Source organism: Eptesicus fuscus, chromosome 12 (assembly GCF_027574615.1).
Source record: "Eptesicus fuscus isolate TK198812 chromosome 12, DD_ASM_mEF_20220401, whole genome shotgun sequence".
Classification (NCBI taxonomy): Eukaryota; Metazoa; Chordata; class Mammalia; order Chiroptera; family Vespertilionidae; genus Eptesicus; species Eptesicus fuscus.
In genome coordinates this window covers 69,748,370-69,770,101 of record NC_072484.1, presented here as the reverse complement: position 1 = coordinate 69,770,101, position 21,732 = coordinate 69,748,370, and positions in this window count along the sequence as shown.

The following is a 21,732-nucleotide window of genomic DNA, read 5'->3' as shown; positions in this document are numbered from 1 at the left end:
TCCCCGGTCAGGCTCAATCCCCAGTAGGTGGTGTGCAAGAGGCAGCCAGTCGATGTTTCTTTCTATCTCTCTCTCCCTTTCCTTTCCTCTCTCTCTAAAAATCAATAAAAACATATTTTTAAAATAAAATAATAAAAATAACAGCAGGCTATAAGACAAGCCAAACCCATCACAAAAAGAATATCTGAAGCTTAAAAACAAGAACTTTGAGCTTAAAAAAAGAAACAACAGTAGATGAATGAAAGGAAAAGATGACATTGTTCAGCCCTGAATCAGAAACCTGAAAGATCAAGTATAAGAAATATCTTAAAGCTTAGAGAAGAAAGACAACGAGATAAAAGTCATGAGGGAGAAGATAAAAGATTGAGAAGTAAGATCCAGGAGTCCTAACATGCACATAATAGAAGTTCCAGATGGAGACAAATAAGAGTAAGAAGAGAGGCAACAAATAGTTAAATTCATACCAGAAGAAAATTTCCCTGAACTGAGCAAAGACCTGAGCCTATTTAAGTCCACAGAGACAAAGGGACTGCCTGGCTAAGAAATTATTCATGTGATAGGATGGAAGAAAGACACACAAGGATATTGAAGAACTCAAAGGTGAGCCAGCAGACAGACAACAATGTGTCTGAGCTACAAAATGGCTGCTTCTTCACTTCTGCCCTCCAAATCTCCCGTAAGAAACTCTCTTTTGTGGCTCACTTTAACAAGAATATATCAGTAAGGGAATTTGTGGAATGCAGTTTAGCCTAGCCACGTTCATATATTGCAAAGCCACCAGACCCAGCCAAGGCTAAAAGAACTGAACAGATATAATTAGTCCCATCTTGTCTGGGTGGCTTTCAGTCAGTGAATGACTGGCAAGACAGTAGGACAAGGACTTAGCCATTTCTGCCCAACAGGGGATTCCTTGAATAGGCAATTGTTGCTCCAGAGTTCCCCTGACAAGCTGGCAGAGACATATTAACATTATATCCTCATGTGATGGATCAACCTGGCCAATCCTGCTTCCTCCCACTTCCATTCACAGGTGTTACTCCACAATAAATCTTTTGTACTACTAATTCTGTCTCAAGATCTTCATCTCAGAAATGCCAATCGACATATAATTATTTTAAAGCAGGTATTAAACCATGTTCAAGGACTTAAATGAAAATATGCTTCAAAAAATGAACAAATAGAAAAATTTAACAGATAAGTTAAAACTACAGAAATGAACATTCTAGAACTAAAAATAAAATATCTGGAATTTTATTTAAAAGTTCGCTGAGTGGATTTAACGAGAGACTATTGACAGAAGGGTCAATAAACTGAAGTTACCCAATCTGAAGAACAGAAAGAAAACGATCCCCACCCCCCCCCCAAAAAAAAAATTGTAACAAAATCTTAGTAATCTGTAGGATAATATGAAAAGGTTTAGTATATGTATAAGTGGAGTCCCAAAAGACAAGGAAAGAATGAAACAAAAAAATTTTTTAAGAAATAGTGGCCAAATTTTCTCATTTTGGTGAAAGTTATAAATTCACAATTTTAAGAAGCTCAACAAACCCATGCAGGAAAAAACACAAAGAAAACCACTTACAGATACATCATACTAAATTCCTGAAAACCAAAGATAAAGAAAATATGTGAAAGCAGCCAGAGAAAAACCACACATTGCATACTAGGGAACAATGATTTGAATGACTTCTGACATCACATCAGAAATAATGGAGGGCAAAAGACAATAGAATAACATCTTCAGAGTGATGAAAGAATAAATGTCAATGCAGAATTCTAAAATCAGTTAATACTTCAAAATTAACTATATTTGCTCCTTCCTCTTTCTGAAATGAATTTTTAAAATATTTTTTAAAAGACAGGATCATGCTCAAAGTCACTAATCATCCAAGAGATGCAAATCAAAACGACAATGTGGTACCATCTCACACCTGTCAGAATGGCTATCATCAACAAATCAACAAATGACAAGTGCTGGCAAGGATGCAGAGAAAAACCCTCGTGCACTGCTGGTGGGAATGTAGACTGGTGCAGCCACTGTGGAGAACAGTATGGCATTTCCTCAAAAAACTGAAAATGGAACTCCCATTTGACCCAGTAATCCCACTTCTAGGAATACACTGAGTGGCCAGATTATTATAATCTCTGAACACATAATAATCTGGCCACTCAGTGTGTGTGTGTGTGCGTGTGTGTGTGCATGTGTGTGTGTGTGTGTATGTATTTTAGAGGCCCGGTGCGTGAATTCGTGCATGGGTGGGGTCCAACCAGCCTGGCCAGGGGGAGGGGACATGGGCGACTGGCCGGCCTGCTTGCTGGTCAAACTCCTGGTCAAGGGGACAATTTCAATATTAGCCTTTCATTATATAGGATATACACTGAGTGGCCAGATTATTATGCGTTCAGAGATCATAATAATCTGGCCACTCAGTGTATATCCCAAGAAACTAGAAACACCAATCAGAAAGGATATATGCACCCCTATGTTCATAGCAGCACAATTTACCATAGCTAAGATTTGGAAACAGCCTAAGTGCCCATCAGCAGATGAGTGGATTAGAAAACTGTGGTACATCTACACAATGGAATACTATGCTACAGTAAAAAAGAAGGAATGCTTACCAATTGCAACAGTATGGATGGAACTGGAGAGCATTATGCTAAGCAAAATAAGCCAATTAGAGAAAGATAAATATCACATGATCTCACTCATTTGTGGAATATAATGAACAACATAAACTGATGAACAAAAACAGATCCAGAGACAGAGAAGCATCAATCATACGGTCAAACCTCAGAGGGAAGGTAGGGGAGGGTGGGGGTAAGGGGGAGAGATCAACCAAAGGACTTGTATGCATGCATATAAGCATAACCAATGGACACAGACACCAGGGGGAGTGAAGGCATGAATGGGGGAGTGGTGGGGCAATGGGGGGATAAGGACACATATGTAATACCTTAATCAATTAAGAGAGGAAAAAAATTAAAAAAGATAGGATCATGGACCTAAACATAGAAGCTTAAACTATAAAACTTCTAGAAGAAAATGTAGGTGACTTTCTTCTCAATTTAGGGAGTAAGCTTCTTTGGCAGGTTTCTTAGGCAATAACCATTTAAAAATCATAATAATCATACAAGTAATAATCATTTACAAATTTATAAATTAGACTTTCCAAAATTTAAAACTTCTGCTCATCAAAAGAAACCTTTAGGAAAATAATATTCATTTCTCAGACTGGGAAAAATGCACAAAATATATATTTGACAAATAACCAGTATTCAGTGTGTATATATATATCCCATAAAATAAATAGGTAATATGCAAATTGACCATCACTCCAACACACAAGATGGCCGCCCCCATGTGGTCAAAGATGGCCACCCCCATGTGGACACAAGATGGTTGCCACAAGATGGCCGGCAGGGGAGGGCAGCTAGGGGCAACCAGGCCAGCAGGGGAGAGCAGTTAGGGGCGACCAGGCTGGCAGGGGAGGGAAGTTAGGGGCAACAAGGCCTGCAGGGGAGGGCAGTTGGGGGGAACTAGGCTGGCAGGGGAGGGCAGTTAGGGGTGACTGGGCCAGCAGGGGAGGACAGTTAGGGGCAACCAGGCCTGCAGGGAGGGCAGTTAGGGGCGACCAGGCTGTCAGGGGAGGGCAGTTAGGGGCAATCGGGCCGGCAGGGGAGCAGTTAGGCGTCGATCAGGCTGGCAGGAGAGTGGTTAGGGGGTGATCAGGCTGGCAGGAGAGTGGTTAGGGGGTGATCAGGCTGGCAGGCAGAAGTGGTTAGGGGCAATCAGGCAGGCAGGCAGGCGAGTGGTTGGGAGCTAGCAGTCCTGGATTGTGAGAGGGATGTCCGACTGCCCGTTTCAGACATCCCTCGAGGGGTCCCAGATTGGAGAGGGTGCAGCCTGGGCTGAGGGACACACACACACCCTGTGCACGAATTTCATGCACTGGGCCTCTAGTGTATATATATTTTTAAATCTTACAATTCACCCTGGCCAGCATTGCTCACTGGTTAGAGTGTAGGCCATGTACACCGAAGGGTCTCAGGTTCAATTCCCAGTCAAGGGCACGAGTTGATATTTCTCTCTTTCTCTCTCTCTCTCTCTCTCTCTCTCTCTCTCTGTCTCTCCCTCTCCTCCCTCCCTCCCTCCGCGCTCCCTTCTACTCTCTCTAAAAATCAATGGAAAAATATCCTCAGATGAGGATTAACAAAAAGCATACAACTCAATAATTTTTTAAAAGCAGATTAAACATGGTGAAAGATTTTAAGAAACACTTCACAAGAGAAAATATATGAGTGTCCCATATGCACATGAAAAGAAGTGCTCATCATCATCAGTCATCAGGGAAAAGTAGATTAAAATCACAATGAGAAACCTTTACATATTCACCTAAATGGCTACACTTAAAGACTAACACCAACTGTTGTTAACAATGTTAGTGTGACCGGAACTCACACCTTTTTTGAGAGGAGTGTGAGATGGTACAATCACTTTAGGAAAAGACCTGGCCAATAAAGCTAAACATACTAGTACATCCACCCTATGACCAGCAATCCCACTCCTAGGTATCTACCCAAGAGAAAGGAAAGCACATGCCTACAGAAACACGTGTACACAAGAGTTCATAGCAGCTTTTTCATAATAGTCCAATGTAATAATCCCAAGCAGTCTGTTAACTCCTCTTTCTATCCACTGCCTCCCACTCATTCCCCATAGAAGCACATTATCTGACCACATCATGTACATAGTTAAAACTCCTCGAGGGTTTCCCCATTGCTCGTAAGACCAAGATCAAACTTTTAATCTGGACTTATGGGTGGAAGGATATGCTCAGCCTCCCCTAACACATCACCTCCACCCCTTGCCTCTGCAGGAATTGCTGTGGGCCAGGCCCAAGGTCTAGGGCACTCAGCTGGTATGTGCCACACATTGAGGAGCTGGGACACGTAGCAGAGTTGGTGGCTTTCCTGCATCAGAGAACCACTTTCCAGGTGGCTGAAGAAGATGGGGGAGGCAAAAGGAAAGGGGCGAGGCTGCTCCCCTAGGGTGACAGCCTGCGCTCATCACTCATCCCTCTGACTGTCACTCTCAAGAGGTCAGGGATTGGGCTGGTTGGAGGCTACTGACCACAGAGGGGGAAAGCCTGGCATGGAGATGAAGCTCACTTTTCTTTAGCTTTAGGGAGGTTTGGCTCTGGCCTTAGAGTCCCCCATTTTAATTCCTGACTCCTCAATAGCAGAGCTTGGGACCAAGCCAAGGGTTCCTTTGCTAGTGATTGTCCTCTACACATACATCACAGCATGGCGCTGGGTACAAATAGCTGTTCTATTTCATCTTCTTAATGGGGTATGCAATATACATCTCCCCTCACCACCGAGCTCCCAAGCCAGATGCTGCGCCTGAATAGGCTGAAAAAAAAACTTAAGGAGAAGGGAGAGTGTAAGGCTGCTGGTGTGAGGGGCCACCTCCCCTCAGAGGAGCCCCATAACGTGGCCGCACTCTGCATTTGGACCCACCTTTGGCTTTACGTGCTGGCCCTGCATGTCACTCCGTGTGACCCTGGCGTCAGTCTCCTCATGGGTGAAGACAAGGCGACATACCCAGAGCCTGGCCGAGGGGCGATGGGGATGCCGGTGTGAGCACTCCGGGCTCTGCACACTGCTGCTTTGCAGAGGGGTCCCAAATGGATTGCTTCCTAGAGAACACTCCGACTCAACTGGGTAACTTCCACATTTACATATAAATTGCTACCTAATGGCTCTGCCCTCCTTTATCTGAGCTCCAGGTTCTAATGAGCTGGGGAAATGGTCCTGTGTGAGGAAAGATGAAGCTTCCAGGCCGAGGAAGGGAGACAGCGTGGTTCTTCCCTCACTGTGCCCTGGGGAAGGGGAGGGGACACGAAGCCCCCTCCCCACGGGACACCTGTCTCAATGTCCCAAAGAAAGGGGGGGAAAACATTTTTGTAACAGTTTGAAATAGAAGGAAAATCAAGCATGAAAGTATGTGAAATGCACTACACAGTTTGTGAGAAGTGACTCATAATTCTATTTGTTCTGCCCAGCATACACATGGCAAATTTTTCATCCAGACAGAAACTAAAAATAAAGATGAACCAGGAGCGCCATCTGGGGTGAGAACTGTCACTACCTCTGCCGCTCAAATTCAGAGATCTCTGCAGACAGCTGGAGGTATGGGATGCATGATATCAAGACACACGCGCACACACACACACATGTGTACACATACACACACATGCACATGCACGCGACTGGCTGCCAGGCCCCTCTTCAAGCATTTTACATCCTTCTATTCAATTTTCACAACCGGTGATGTTCTGATTCCCATTTGGGAGTTGAGGAAATTAAGACTTGCCAGCTAAGCAATTGGAAGGCTTGGGATTGAAGCTTAGGTCTCATGCTAAGGCCCAGGTGCATTTACACTGTCCTAGACTCTCGATTCCAATAATTGCAGGCTGTTGTTGTTCCTGGTAATTAAGCCCCTAAACCACTGAATATGGCCACAATAGCAGCACTTCTTCACTGAAGCCTGTGGATAGAATTCAGGAGGGTTGTGAATAGGGGGGAAATGCGTCTTTATTTTCTCCTAACTTCTTTTTTTTTTTTTTTAATAAATCTTTATTGTTCAGATTATTACAATTGTTTCTCCTTTTTCCCTCCATAGCTCCCCTCCACCCGGTTCCCACTCCACCTTCTGCCCTTACCTCCCCACTGTCCTCATCCATAGGTGTACGATTTTTGTCCAGTGTCTTCCTGCACCCCCCACACTCCTTTCCCCCTGAGAATTATCAATCCCCTCCCCATTCTATGCGCCTGATTCTATTATTCTATACCAGTTTATTCTGTTCATCAGATTTTTAATTCACTTGATTTTTAGATTCACTTGTTGATAGATATGTATTTGTTGTTCATAATTTTTATCTTTATCTTTTTCTTCTTCTTCCTCTTCTTAAAGAATACCTTTCAGCATTTCAAATAATACTGGTTTGGTGGTGATGAACTCCTTTAACTTTTTCTTATCTGTGAAGCTCTTTATCTGACCTTCAATTCTGAATGATAGCTTTGCTGGGTAGAGTAATCTTGGTTGTAGGTTCTTGCTATTCATCACTTTGAGTATTTCTTGCCACTCCCATCTGGCCTGCATAGTTTCTGTTGAGAAATCAGCTGACAGTCTTATGGGTGCTCCCTTGTAGGTAACTAACTGTTTTTCTCTTGCTGCTTTTAATATCTCTCTTTGTCTTTTGCTCTTGGCATTTTAATTATGATGTGTCTTGGTGTGGTCCTCTTTGGATTCCTTTTGTTTGGGGTTCTCTGCGCTTCCTGGACTTGTAGTCTATTTCTTTCACCAGGTGGGGGAAGTTTTCTGTCATTATTTCTTCAAATAGGTTTTCAGTATCTTGCTCTCTCTCTTCTTCTGGCACCCCCATAATTCGGATGTTGGTACGCTTGAAGTTGTCCCAGAGACTCCTTACACTATCTTCATATTTTTGGGTTCTTTTTTCTTTTTGCTTTTCCGGTTGCGTGTTTTTTGCTTCTTCATATTTCAAATCTTTGACTTGATTCTTGGGATCCTCTAGTCTGCTGTTTGATCTCTATATATTATTTTTTATTTCAGTCAGTGTATGCTTCATTTCTAGTTGGTCCTTTTTCATATCCTCAAAGGTCTCACTAAATTTATCGGCCTTTTCTAGAAAATTCCTGAAAAATCTTATAACCGTGGTTTTGAACTCTATATCCAGTAGTTTGCTTTCCTCCATTTCTTTCATTTGTGACCTGTTTCTTTGTCTCCACATTCTGGCTGCTTCCCTGAGTTGATAGAGTGGCTTTGTGTGCTAGGTGTCCTATAGGGCCCAGTGGCTCAGCCTCCCCAGTTACCAGAGGTGGACACTCTTGGTGCACCCCTTTGTGGGCTGTGTGCACAGTCTTGTTGTAGTTAAGCCTTGATTGTTGTTGGTAACACTGGGGGGAATTGACCTCCAGGCCAATTGGCTGTGAGGATCAGCTGTGTCTACGCTGGGAGAACTTCTGTGCTGGAGATACCCTTATGAGGCAAGACTTGCTTCAGTGGGGCTTTGGTGCTCACTGAGTCTGCCCCCTGAGTGTGTCCCTTATGGATCTGAGGAGTTGTAATCTGGATGGTCCTACTCTGACCCCTGGGTACACTGGCTCTTGGATCTCCAAGGAGGTGCTAATTTAGCCTCTGCCTGAGGCCACCCAGCAGAAGCTATGGAGAGATCTGCAGATTCCTCTTCTTTGTTTGGGTTTTGGAGGTGTCCAGATGAGGCCCAGCTGTGAAGCAATGCAAGCTGCTGCAGGGCCTTGGGCCTTCTTTTGGATGTTCTGGGTCTCACTGACTCAGCTGCAGCTTGTTAGGTAAGTTTAGGTTTCAAAGGACCAGGCCATTCATATGCAAAAGCCTCTGTGCACAGCTTGGATGGGGCAGAGTCTCAGGGCAGAGCAAACAGCAATGACTTCCCGTCAGCCCTGCCCTAAGAGGCCCAGGTCTCAGTGTCCCATGGTAATCGCTGCAAACACCTCTGAGAGAAAGCCACCCTCGAGTTTCGCCCGCTGCCAGACAGTCCAGTTTCTCCCTGTCTGAGTCTGGGTCCCCAGAGTCTCACCTGGAACTGGAGTTCAGAGCAGTTGGGAGCTTTTGTCTCCCTCCCGCTTGAAAAATATAGCCGGGTCCTCAGCTGCCAGCCCTCTCCGTGCACACACCTCCATGCCTCTGTCTTCCGCAGCTCCTCTGAGTCTCAGTGTGCTTTTTTCTTCCCTTCTAGTTGTAGAATTTCCACTTAGCCAGCCTTCCTGTGGTTCTGGGTGATGTCCTTTTTGTCTTTTAATTGTAGTTTTGAAATTGTTGTGCGAGGCAGCAATTTCAGGTGTTTACCTATGCTGCCATCTTGGTTTCTCCTTCTCCTAACTTCTAACTGAAATTTAGCATTTCCTTTCAATCTGACTGTGAGCAACAAACCAGTACCTGGGAATTTATCAGTAATAGAAGTCACTGATATTTTCATATCCTATTACAGTTGTTGCTGATATCTCAAAATGTCATTTATGTTCATCACTATTTCAACATGTCAGTAGCTATTAGAGCCACCATAAGATATTGTCATTTGATGTGTTAATAAAGAAGCACTATGGCAGCCAGGTAGCTCCCCGAGAAGAAAGCTCTGCTATGCAGCATTTGCTGATTCCCATGGTGTAAATGCTACCATTGCCAATTTCAAGGATGGCTATGTTTAACAACTAGTTTTCAGATTTCCTGAAAACTTAACAACCAGTGCTTGGAAGCAGGGACAAGATGACTCCAGCACACACACCATTAGCACAAGAGCAGTTTCCAGGGTCTGCCTGCCCCTGTGTTCACCTCTCTTTCCTGAAACTCTCTGTGGCCTTCAGTATAATTATGTTAAACAAAACAAAAATAGATTTTAAATATAGGTAGATTAAATCCTTAATGTGCCAAGCACATTAATAATACTTAACATGCCAAAACCGGTTTGGCTCAGTGGATAGAGCGTCGGCCTGCGGACTCAAGGGTCCCAGGTTCGATTCCGGTCAAGGGCATGTACCTTGGTTGTGGGCACATCTCCAGTAGGGGGTGTGCAAGAGGCAGCTGATTGATGTTTCTCTCTCATCGATGTTTCTAACTCTCTATCCCTCTCTCTTCCTCTCTGTAAAAAATCAATAAAATATATATAAAAAAATAAAAATAATAATACTTAACATGACCTGTATCATTTCATCTACCAGTGATGCTAATATAAGGCAGAAATTATCGGAATGGCTCTCACTGGGGAGCCGAGGGGAATGGGATTTCACCCTGTGGACATTTGGCATTGTCTGGAGACATTCTTGACTGCGTAATTGGGCTTGCTACAGGCATCTCATGAGTAGATGCTGCTAACCACCCTACAATGCACAGGACACCCACACCATCCAACAAAGAATTATCTGCCCCCAAATATCAATAATGCTGAGGTTGAGAAATCCTGTATTACTATTAGACCATTTCAGAGATGGGAAACTTCCACCCAAAGAGGTTATTCTGCCACGTTCACAGAGCTGTGGTGCAGTAAGTTCTCAGGGAAGACTAGTTCCTGCTCCCTGATTTCCCCTCACCAGACAGAAGAGCTTACGAGAAGAAAAGCAGCCTGCTGGGTGAGTGTTGGCAATGTGAGTCTCACGGAGGTTGAGGCATCAGATGTTGGAGGATCCAACCCCAGCTGCTTCTAAAGAGGGGACATGGCCCCAGAAATGATTCTCAAGGTGGTCATCCAGATGAGCCATTGGGCTGCCTACAAAATTCATTTAAGATAATAAAATGGAAGGGGGGTGAGGATCACTCTTCCACAGATATTTATTAAACACCTACTCTGTGCCAGTACGCCTCCAGATGATGGGGATAGTGTAGGAAACAAAACAAAATGCCTCTTGCCCTCATGACGTGTACAATCTGGTGGAGGAGACCAAAAAAAAAAAGCAAATTTTAAAATGGGTTAAAATAATTAAAATAGGTGATGTGAAGGAAGCAAGTGAGGTGCTGTGATAAATACTTTTAGGGGGACTTTCTTTAGACACTGTGGTCAGGGGAGACTTCCCTGAAGTCATGCCATGGGGGCCTGAAGGGGGAGATGCCAGACATGGGAAGGCAGGAGAGAAGGAACAATGACACAGAGATGGGCAGGTGACAGGGCTCTGCGGAGGGAAAGAGAATGACCTGTCCTGTCATCAAAAGCAGGTCATTGTGCCCGATCTGTGTGGCTCAGTGGTTGAGTATCAACCTATGAACTAGAAGGTCATGGTTCGATTCCTGGTCAGGTCACATGCCCAGGTTGTGGGCTTGATCCCCAGTGTGTGTGTATGTGGAGGGGGGGGCAGGGTGCTGGAGGCAGCCAATCAGTGATTCACTCTCATCATTGATGTTTCTATCTTTCTTTCCCTCTCCCTCTCCCTTCCTCTCTGATATCAATAAAATATATATATTTAGAAAAAAAAAAGCAGGTCATTGTCACTGGAGCACAGAGGACAGAGGGGAGGGGAAATTCAGAACCTAAGAGTAAAGAGGTCAGCTGGGGCCACTCCACACTGGGCTTTGTAGGACTGTCCCACAAGCCGGTGTTCTCAACTCAGAACAGGTGTGACACAAAGGCGATAAGGCTAGACAACGAAACCTTGGGCGGGGGACTATAGTTACCAAGACGGATTTCTGGCCTCTCTTTTGCTCCCCCACCCACCTCCCTTAACCCAACACCTCTGCTGACCCAAGATTCCCAGATGCCACCAAAACACACGTGAGAGTGTGTGAGTATAATGATGATGATCACATAATCAAATGGTATTGGGGAAACCTTCAGCCCCAAGGTCAATCACCGCACTGGGGAACCAACTCGCCCAGCTCTTCCGCTCTTCGCTGAGAATGTTGCATTAATAATTAGTCATCGGTGGCTGCAGCCCACGTATGCCTAATCACTGCACTGTTCAACAGCAGCAGGAAGGGCTAGTGCTCCAGAGCTGGAGTAGCTTTGCTGAGCAGCTTAACAAATTCCGTACCAAGCGCTGCTTACAGAAGCCCAGAATTCTGAAACAGGGGGCTCAGCTCAGAGGGCAGAGGATGGCAGGAGGCTGAGGAAGCAGGAAGGTAGAGATGGAGGGCGGGTACACAGACACCACGTGGCACTCAGTCTGAGCCTGCTGCTATGTGAAGCTTCACATATACCCATTATCTTGTTTGATCCTTCCAACAGCCCATGTGAGGGGTACTATTTTCCCCATTTTCCGCTCAGGGACTTTAGACCCAACAGGCCCAGGATTGGAATCCAGATCTCCCCTTTCCTCCCTGAAATGCCCACCCAAATACACCAGTAATTCACAGGGCTTCTTTATCCACTCAGAACTTAAATAAGTGAGCAGAGGAGCCATCCATGTACCCCAGACAAATACAGCTGATGTGGAGAGAGAATGCTAACCAGGAGAACTTGCTGGAACTCTCCAGAAAGAGTGGGTGCCCAGGAGGTGAGCAAAGGGATTGGGAACTTGTGGACCCATCTAATTGTATAAAAGGGAGAATGTGTTTGAAACTATCAAATGGGCCCATCTGTTCTGCATCCCCATGAATCACGGTACTGTGTCCCTTCACCTCACCATCCCCTCCCTCCCCGTTGAATCCAGGACATTTGCTGCCGTAAGAGGAGTTCAGACACCACCTGCAGAGAGAGGCTAGAGTCTGGTTCTGAGTCTTAAGACCTGGCCTTGGGAGGAAAGAAAAAAAAAAAGCGAGTTTCTTAATTCCAGAACCTGCCAAATCAGGTTCAGGCTGGCACAGCTGAGAGGACACGTACACTCTACACAAGAGGGGGGAAGACGGGCGAGGGGAGAGAAGGGCCAGGACTAGGGTGAGACACGTGAGGTACAAAACACGTGTGTGTCAAGAAAGTCAGTATTCAAGATAAAGATTTTAATGCAAGAATATTTTTAAAAATAAAAATGAATGCCAAAAACATCTACGGTGAACAAGATCAGTGTTACTGATTTTTCCTTTTGCGTCATGACGGCTTCAGTCAGGCTTGGCTCACTCTTACTAGTACTGATCCTGTCCTGATTTAAAATTCCACTATTTTATTCATCATGGACCTTTTGCATGCACTTGTGTTTTTCAAATATTACATTAAGATGTTACTGGACTGCGGTGGGTTTCAGTGCCCCATTAAATGCTGCGCCGGGCAGTAGGGCTTCACTCCCCTCTCCCCAGCCCCAGTGCTGAGGAGGAGGTGTGAGGAGAGGAGGTTCACTAAAATTCAGCCTTGGGATCTATCTCTGGCTTCAACAGTGTGAGGACGGAACAGGCCCAGGGACGCCCCTTCTTCCAGCCTCCGGCCTCTCTCCTGTGTCTCATCCTGTCACCACCTTCAGAACCACCTTCAGGACCAGCCAACACACCGGGGTTTTTTTCTACCTTAACTCCTTATCGCCGAACAACCATGAGCTCCCAAATTCATCAGAATTATTCCACGGAAGTGGAGGCTGCGGTCACCGCCTGGCCAGCCTGCATCTGCCGGCCGCCTGCACCTACCTCTCTCTGGGCTTCTGTTTCCACCCTGACGATGTGGCTCTCCAGGGCGGGGGCCACTTCTTCTGCGAGTTGGGGGAGAAGGCGAGGGCGCTGAGCGTCTCTTAAAGCTGCAAAACCAGCGCGGTGGCCGCATTCTCTTCCAGGTCGAGCTGAAGCCTCCCCAGATGAGTGGGCAAAACTCAGGACCATGGCAGCCGCCTGGCCTTGGAGAGGAACCTGAACCAGGCCCTTTTGGAGCTGCAGGCCCTAGGTCCCCCCCCCCCCCCCCCCAGCAGCCTCTCATTCTATGGCTCCTGCAGAACCACTTCCGGGTGAGGAGGTGAAACTCATCAAGAAGATGGGCGACACCTGTCTCACCTCCGCAGGCTACCGGCCCCAGGCAGGGCTGGGCCAGTATCTCTTCCAAAGGCTCACCCTCAAGCACGACTAGGAGCCTTTGGAGCCCAGAGGCCTTTGAGAGGCCCCTCTGCATCCCCCTGGTGTCTGGCTTTTACCTGAGCCTCTCCCCAAAACTACTAGCCATTCTTTTAACCACCCTGAGGCCCTCTTCCATGCATTGGACCAAATGAAACAATAAAGCTTTTTGCAGCAAAAAATATATATACATATTTTAATTAAATAAAATAATTTAAGCCTTGGGTATACGCAGAGGTTAAATGAGATTGCAGATATTAAGTGTCTGAACCAGAGTAGGCCTTCAGTGCATGTTGTAGTGGACTCTGAGGAGGCCTGGCTCGAATCCCCCAGCCGACTATTTCAGGGCCTGCCAGCCACCACGACCTGTATTTCTTGCCTGAGGACAATCTTGGCCACCAAGCTACAGCGGCTGGACCTGCTGGATAATTAATACCCCGAGAGCAGGAAGAAAAAATAATACCCCCAGAGCGGCCCTCAACCAATGATCCACAGGAGCCAGTGTTTAACTACCCCAGCTTCCTTACCCTCCGATGGGGTAATTTTGAGGTGCATGTGTTACCCCATTCCCAGAGCCCCAGGTGAGGTTAAGCTCCCCCGCCCACACTGTCACTGGCTTGACAGTACACCTCTAAGCTCCAACCCTTCCTCATCTCACCTCCTTACCCTCCCACTGGCGTTTCCCAGGATCACCTTCCAAATACACTCCATGTACTCAAATTCTTGTCTCAGGCCTGCTTCCGGGGCAACCAAAGCAAGATACACGTGTGTCCTTTCTCCCCTCATTCTCGCCTCTGCGGATACCCGGAATGTTCCACACACACACTTGGAAGTCTGAGCATGCTGCGCAAGGAGAGACCCCTGACTCCAGCACTCTCTGGGGAGGGAAGTCGATGGCAGGTAAATTGACAGCCATTGCTGGGAGGCCTGGGTCTGAACTGTGCTTGGCTGTTTCTGTAATGTCTGCACCTTTCGCTGAGAAATCATTGGCAGACACCTTTCCTGGCCATTAATTCTTTACAGCTGACACGGAGCCCTTGGGGCAAAAACTGATTATTACTGCCAGTCTGGCCCTGAATTCAGAACAGCAAGCATGACTCTCCCCTCTCCCTCTCTACTCCTCTTCTGGCTGCCCCTCACCCAACCCAGAGCCCAAGGGGCCAGGGAAGGCTGTGTGTGCCGAGTGGAGGAGAGGAGAAATGGCCCTCGTTCCAGAGGGACTAAGCATTGAAGGCCATGGGGTTAAAAATTAGGGAAGGTGGAGTTTTTTCATGCTTTCTCTTTAGAAAATGCTTTTCCGCACCCACACTTTTCCCCATGAGCTCCAGGAACACCTGCAAGAGCCTTATGCAGCAGGCACATGACCATGATGCCCATTTCACAGGCGAAAGGCACTAAGAAACGTGAAGTGTCTTAGCTGAGGAGGCAGAGTCTCTCCTTGACCAAACGGCAGTCAGGCTCCTCGGAACTCTCTTCCCAACCAGGCCCTGACTCTGGGGCTTCTGTGTTCGTCTCTGCTAATATACACCATTTTAGCAAGCATCCCGCTAAGTTGGTTTAGCCAGAAAACCCCACCCTTGATATCTGATCACCCTCAAATATCTGATTTGGTTCTTCATCCTTCACCGTCTCCCCGGTAATGTCTAAGTTTCCACCCACTGACTCCTCCCCCACCCTGCTTTTTAGCTATAAATTACCACTTTTCCTTGTTGTATTTGAAGCTGAGCTCACTCTCTCCCTCCTACTGCAAAACCCCATTACAGTGGTCCCTACACATATCGCAGCAGTCCCCTGAACAAAGGCTGCCTGACCGTTTTTTTAAAAAGCAATGTGAGTAATTTTTAACACGGGTCACCTACAGAGTAAGTGGATTTGGACCCAGCTCTGTTTGACTCCAAAGGCCATTATCTTCCCTATGTTCTCTTCCTTCATATGTTCTCTTCCTCCATATGTTCTCTTCCTCCAGTAAACTTTTCCTGAGCACCTGCTATGAGCCAGCCCTGTGCTGAGATCAGAGGAGGGCGAGTAAGAAACATTTCTTCCCCCTAAGAGGGAGAAATAAAATCCTTCCGTTCTGCTCATTCTCTACACCAGGGGTCGGCACCTATTGTTATAACAATTGTGTACAGGCTCTGGGGGTTCCAGCGGCAGAACTGAAGAGGTGCGACAGAGACCATCGAGCCATAAAGCCAAGGTACTCCCTGCCTGGCCCTTTACAGAAAAAGTTTGCCGGTGCCATGCCAGGCACCAAAGATGCACCACCTTAGCGACTTCCTAACTTTATGAGGCTCGATCATTTTACAGATGAGGAATGAGGCTCGGGCACGAGATGACTTGGCACACTGCTGGAAATGTGGAAAGGCAGGAAATTCCAAAGCCCTCTATACTCAAGACCCACTTGTGGGAAACACACAGTGACTTGAACAGCCTTAGGGGTACTACCAGGACCAGTGGGTAGACAATTCAAAGTTGTAATGTTTTACTTTCTATAAAGAATTTACTCACAGAGAGACGTCCAAGAATGGACTCGGTCGTCTGGTTAGGCAGTGAAGTCTCTCCCTCAGGGGAGGTGTTCAAGTAAGGGAAAGATAACCTTTGGGTGAAGCAGAGCCTGGCAACTCCAAGATTTGGATTGGGGACCTTCAAAGATCATCTGTCTCTGAGCTTCATTGATGCAGGGATGAGGAAGCCAGAGGAAATTTATCTACCGCTGTAATCACACCAATAGCCACCAGGTGGCACAACAGAGCCACACCTTAGGCAACAAGAAGCAATTTTTAGCCTACAGAAACTTAATTGGGAAACAACAAAATTAGCAACTTATTGATTGGAACAAATTAGCATTCATAGGCAAAGACTATGAATCAAGTCCTCCATAGAGCTTTAGTCCCCAGCACGACCCCGAGGGATCAGGATCAAGTAAGTTACACCTTTTTGAAAGATGTGTTAACCTTTGAAATACTTTTTCTATCAAAATACAACATACTGGTACATACAGCAAAGTGGACAAATCACAAATGTACAGCTCAGTGAATTTTCAGAGAGAGCACATCTGTGAAACCAGCATAGCTCAAGAAACAAAATATGACCCTATTGTCATTCCCCCTTACCCCTGACTTCTCACACTATAGATTTGTTTTGCTTGTTTTTCAGTTTTACATACATGGAATCATACAGTACGATGATTCCTTTGGGGCTTGCTTAAATAGTTACATTGGTGAAATCCATGATTTTCCTGTGGATTGTTGTTCATTCTCATTGCTGTGGCAGTGCGTGGTGTGAATAAACCAGTTGATTTGTTCATTCTCCTGTGGCAGGCATGGGGGTTTCCAGTTTGGGGGCTATTACACATAATGCTGTATGAATTTCTAGTACATTCCTTATGGAGAGGGTATATACATTTCTGTTAGATGTGGAATTGCCGGGTCATAGGGGTAGACACTTGTAGCTGCTTCTTCAGTAGACAAATTTGCATTCCCACTGCTGATGTATGAGAATTCCTGTGGCTCCATAGCCACACCAAAATTCTCCGTCTAGGTAAGTTTTGGTGAAGGAAATGTGGGATCTGCAGTGTGCACTCCTGTATCCCTCTGAGCCCTCCAAGGAGGGGGGTGGAGTGGATGGACAGGAGTGGGTGGGCACGAACCAGGAGGAGGAAGATTCCATCCCACCAGTACACCCTGATGAGCCAGCCCTTCAGCACACTGATACCTTCCAGCACACTGGAAATGTGGAAAGGCAGGAAATTCCAAAGCCCTCTATACTCAAGACCCACTTGTGGGAAACACACAGTGACTTTAACAGCCTTAGGGGTACTACCAGGACCAGTGGGTAGACAACTCAAGGTTGTAATGTTTTACTTTCTATAAAGAATTTACTCACAGAGAGATGTCCAAGAATGGACTCTTCACATGCTCTGAACAGTTACCAGAATGGTGCAGCTCTCACTGAGCACTGACTGTGTGCCAGACCCTTTCCCAAGTGCTAAGCATATAACAGTGAAGAGCCAGACATCCCTGATCTAATGAAGGCTAGGTCTGAGTGGGGCTGGGGGAAGACAGTAAATAAATATGTCAGGTGACAAACATTCTATAAAGAAAATTAAAGCAGGGTAAGAAGATAAGAGTGCAGAGAGGATGCTATTTTAAAATTGGTGGTTATAATATCACCACACACCTGTTAGAAAGGCTATTATCAAAAAGACAAGACACACCCATCAGGGTGTGGCTCAGCGGTTGAACATAGACCTATGAACCAGGAGGTCACGGTTCGATTCCTGGTCAGGTCACATGCCCGGGTTGCGGACTTGATCCCCAGAGAGGGGTGTGCAGGAGGCAGCTGATCAATGATTCTCTCTCATCACTGATGTTTCTCTCTCTTCTCTCTCTCTCTCTCTCTCTCCCTGTCCCTTCCTCTCTGAAATCAATAAAATATATATATATTTTTTAAAAGCAAAACTAATAGAAACAGAGTTGAATGGTGGCTGCCAGGAGCTCAGGGGTTAGAGAAATTGGGAAATGTTGGTCAAAGGATACAAACTTTAAGGTATCAGTAAGTTCTGGGGAATCTAATGAACAGCATGGTGACTATAATTAACAATACTGGCCCTAGCTGATCAGTGAATAGAGTGTTGGCCTGCGGACTGAAGGGTCCCGGGTTCGATTCCGGTCAAGGGCACATGCCTGTTTGTGGGCTCGATCCCCAGTGGTGGGTGTGCAGGAGGCAGCCGATCAATGATTCTCTCTCATCATTGATGCTCCTATCTCTCACTCCCCTCTCCCTTCCCTCTCTGAAATCAATAAAAATATATAGTATATATTTAAAACAATACTGAATTATGTACTTGAAAGTTGTTGAGAATAAATGTTAAATGTTATCACCACACACACAAAAATGGTTATTATGTGAGAGGTATTGACTAACCTTATGGTGGTAATCATTTTGCAACATATACATACAACAAATCATTACATTGCACACCTTAAACTTACATATGTTGATATAAATATCTCAAGAAAGCTGGGGGGAAATAAAGTGAGTGGTTAGAGGCGTGATAGGTGCCTGAGCAGAAAGCAGAAGTGAAGGAACAAACCATAGGAAAAGATCTCCAGACACAGGGAGCCAGCCTCAAGACCCAGCAGTAGTGCGTTCCATTGCTGAAACAGCACCTAGGGCCCAGTTTTACAAATCGGTCCTCTTGTTTGTCAAATAGATTAATAGGAGTAAGGTGGCTGGTCATGACTTTATCAACTTTTTGCTTGTCAGCTGACCACTACCTACTTGAAACCCTTTCCTCTCCTGGCTTCTGTGACACCATGCTCGTTTCTTTCCCTACCTTTTTTTTATTATCATTATTGATTTCAGAGAGAGGAAGAGAGGAGAAACATCAATAAGAATCATTCATCAGCTGCCTTCTGCGCACCCCACACTAGGGATCGAGCCCACAGCCTGGGCATGTGCCCTGACCAGGAATCAACCATGACCTCCTGGTTCATAGGTCGACACTCAACCACTGAGCCACACTGGCTTGGCATGTTATCCTCCCACTTCTGGTTGAGAACTCTGGTTAATCCTTGAACACTCAGAACACAAGGGAAGCCCATTCTCAGAATCACTGTCAGAATCAACACATCAGGGAGTGATTCTGCACCTCGGAGGACATGTGTCAACAACACCTGAAGACATTTTTGACTGTCACAACGGGGGGAAGGGGAACAACTACTGGCATCTAGCAGGTAGATGTCAGCCAGGGATGCCACTAAAGATCCTACAATGCCCAGGACAGCCCCCAGCAACAAGGGATTATCTGGCCCCAAATGTCAATAGTGCTGAGGCTAAGAAACCCTGTCTAGACGAATCCTATACAGGGGTTTTTCAACAAGGGTTTGGATTAGCTTGGCAACATTTAATCCAATATTCCAGCTGGAATGTACTTTCAGTTTGATCACCTCTGAGGATTCTTATAATCATTTAATTCACATTTCTTTCAAACTCTCACTGAAGAATTTCCAAATTCTGTTTCTGGAGTGACACCTACTATCATCACTCCACTCTATCAACATACTTGAGTTGCCATGTTCTCCCAAAACCCATTCACGATGAGACAGCCTCTGGAATGCTATATTTTTCAGACTTAAGACAGCAAAACCTATCTGAATCCAGCTTTCACTCACTCCAAATCACATGGTGCTTGGGAAATTCTTTTGGTTTCCAGCTAACATATGTATGAATATCCATTGGACTGAAAAACGACAATTGTAGGCTCCAGACTGTCCTTTACAATCTGGATAACTATGGATTCGAAGTTAACTCTCTTCTGGATCAGACTGAATTGACTCACCTGCTCTTGCTGTTAGACTCCTGTAGTTACCTCCACAATTTTATTTTTTTAAATGGTTGGTGAATGACATTCTTTTTTTTAAAAAAAAAAGTATTTTTATTGATTTCAGAGAGAAAGGGAGAGGGAGAGAGATAGAAACATCAATAATTAGAGAGAATCATTGATGGGCTGCCTCCTACATGTGCCCCACAGGGGGTTGAGCCCACAACTAGGCCATGTGCCCTGATCTGGAATCCAACCGAGACCTCCCCGTTCACAGGCACTCCACAATATTAGAACGAGCTGTGGAGTGATCTTCATCTGCCACAATTGTTTCTAAAGAAATGAGCTCCCATGCTGTCCCTCCATCATTTCTCCTTGAAGTTTTTCTACTAAAATATAGAGGTAAGTTAGATCACCAGCAAAGCTCCACAGAATGCTGATGGCCTAACACGCCCTTCAGTGATACCTGAGACTGTTTCCTCTAATGTAGCCAGTGCTATTCAAATTGTGTGTTTTTTACTTAAATTTATTGGGGTGACATTGATTAATAAGTTTCATGTGTAAAATTCTATAATACATCATCTGTATAATGCATGGTGAGTTCACCACCTAAAATCTAGTTTCTGTCACCTCCTCGGGTTTTTTGTTAAGAGTAGCCACTGGGCTCTGGGAAAAGAGGTGCGAGGAAGTGAGGACAATGTCAGCTGCATCTTCCTCTGAACAAATGAAACGCAAAAGAGGAGGCGGGGACACCCCACCCTACATATGCACCCTTTAATAGTCCTACCCCGTCACCTTCCCGGGAAGGACCTTCAGTCCCACCAACACTATGTGAGTGCCATTTTCTGGATCACCTCTAGCCAATAATGAACTTGAAAATTTTGAACTACTGACAATTTCATGAGTGAAAATAAATGTTATCACACTGTTGAATTCTCCTTCCCTATTATATTCCACTAATGTTTTAAAAAGACATACCACCTATGCAGTTTCTCTAATTTTAGACGGACAGCATATAGTCTCTACCACTAGATGTCAGTATTGACACTTGCCGTAGCTCAGTGGTGACAACCTACAAGCCTCCAGACTTTGTAAAATGTCCCAGGGGAGGCAGGGGGGATCCCCGTTCAACCAGAAGTTGGAGAATATCCAGATCGCCCTGCTCTAGAAGAGCTAGACTCTACGGAAATACCTAACCAGCGGTCTTCTTTCCTCTCCTAACCTCTGTGACACCATGCTCTCAGGGTTCCCCCCCATCCCTCCAGTTTTCTTTCCTGCACTGAAGTTTCAGAGTACTCAGGGTCTTCGCCCCTCCACTCACACTTACTCCGCTGGGGTTTCCATCTACTACTGCAGCTTTACATGGCATCGCTAGTGGGTAAGGTGCCTTCCAAACAAATGGGGGAAGGAATGGCACTGGGGCAACGGACCCTCCCTATGGGGGAGGGAAAGTGCGCGCCTCTGTGGGAGGGCTGCCAGGTCTCGCTCAAGTTTCTTGGGCCCAAGGCCTTGACCGTGTTCCCTTTGTGAACACCTACGGCGAGCGTTGGATTGCCACGTACATAGCCATGTACAGGTGACTCCAGCTGCCAGTGCTAAAACAAAACAAAAAAAACAAACCCAAAGAGGAATAGAGGAACCTGCAGGGAGGGGGTGAAGGCTGGTAATGGCAGTGAACGAAACTGGGAGAAATAGAAGACCGGAGCGACGATAGCTCGGATCGCGATCCCGGCCGACTCCCAACCTGGGATTCTGTTAAATAAGCTCGTTTCCCCGCCCCCCGCGCTTACTCCCACTCCCACCCGAGCGGGAACCAATCCTCGGTTCTAATACGCAGCCTCGTTTTAAAGAACCAATCCCCAGACCAGAGACCTATTATGACAACGACGAGAAC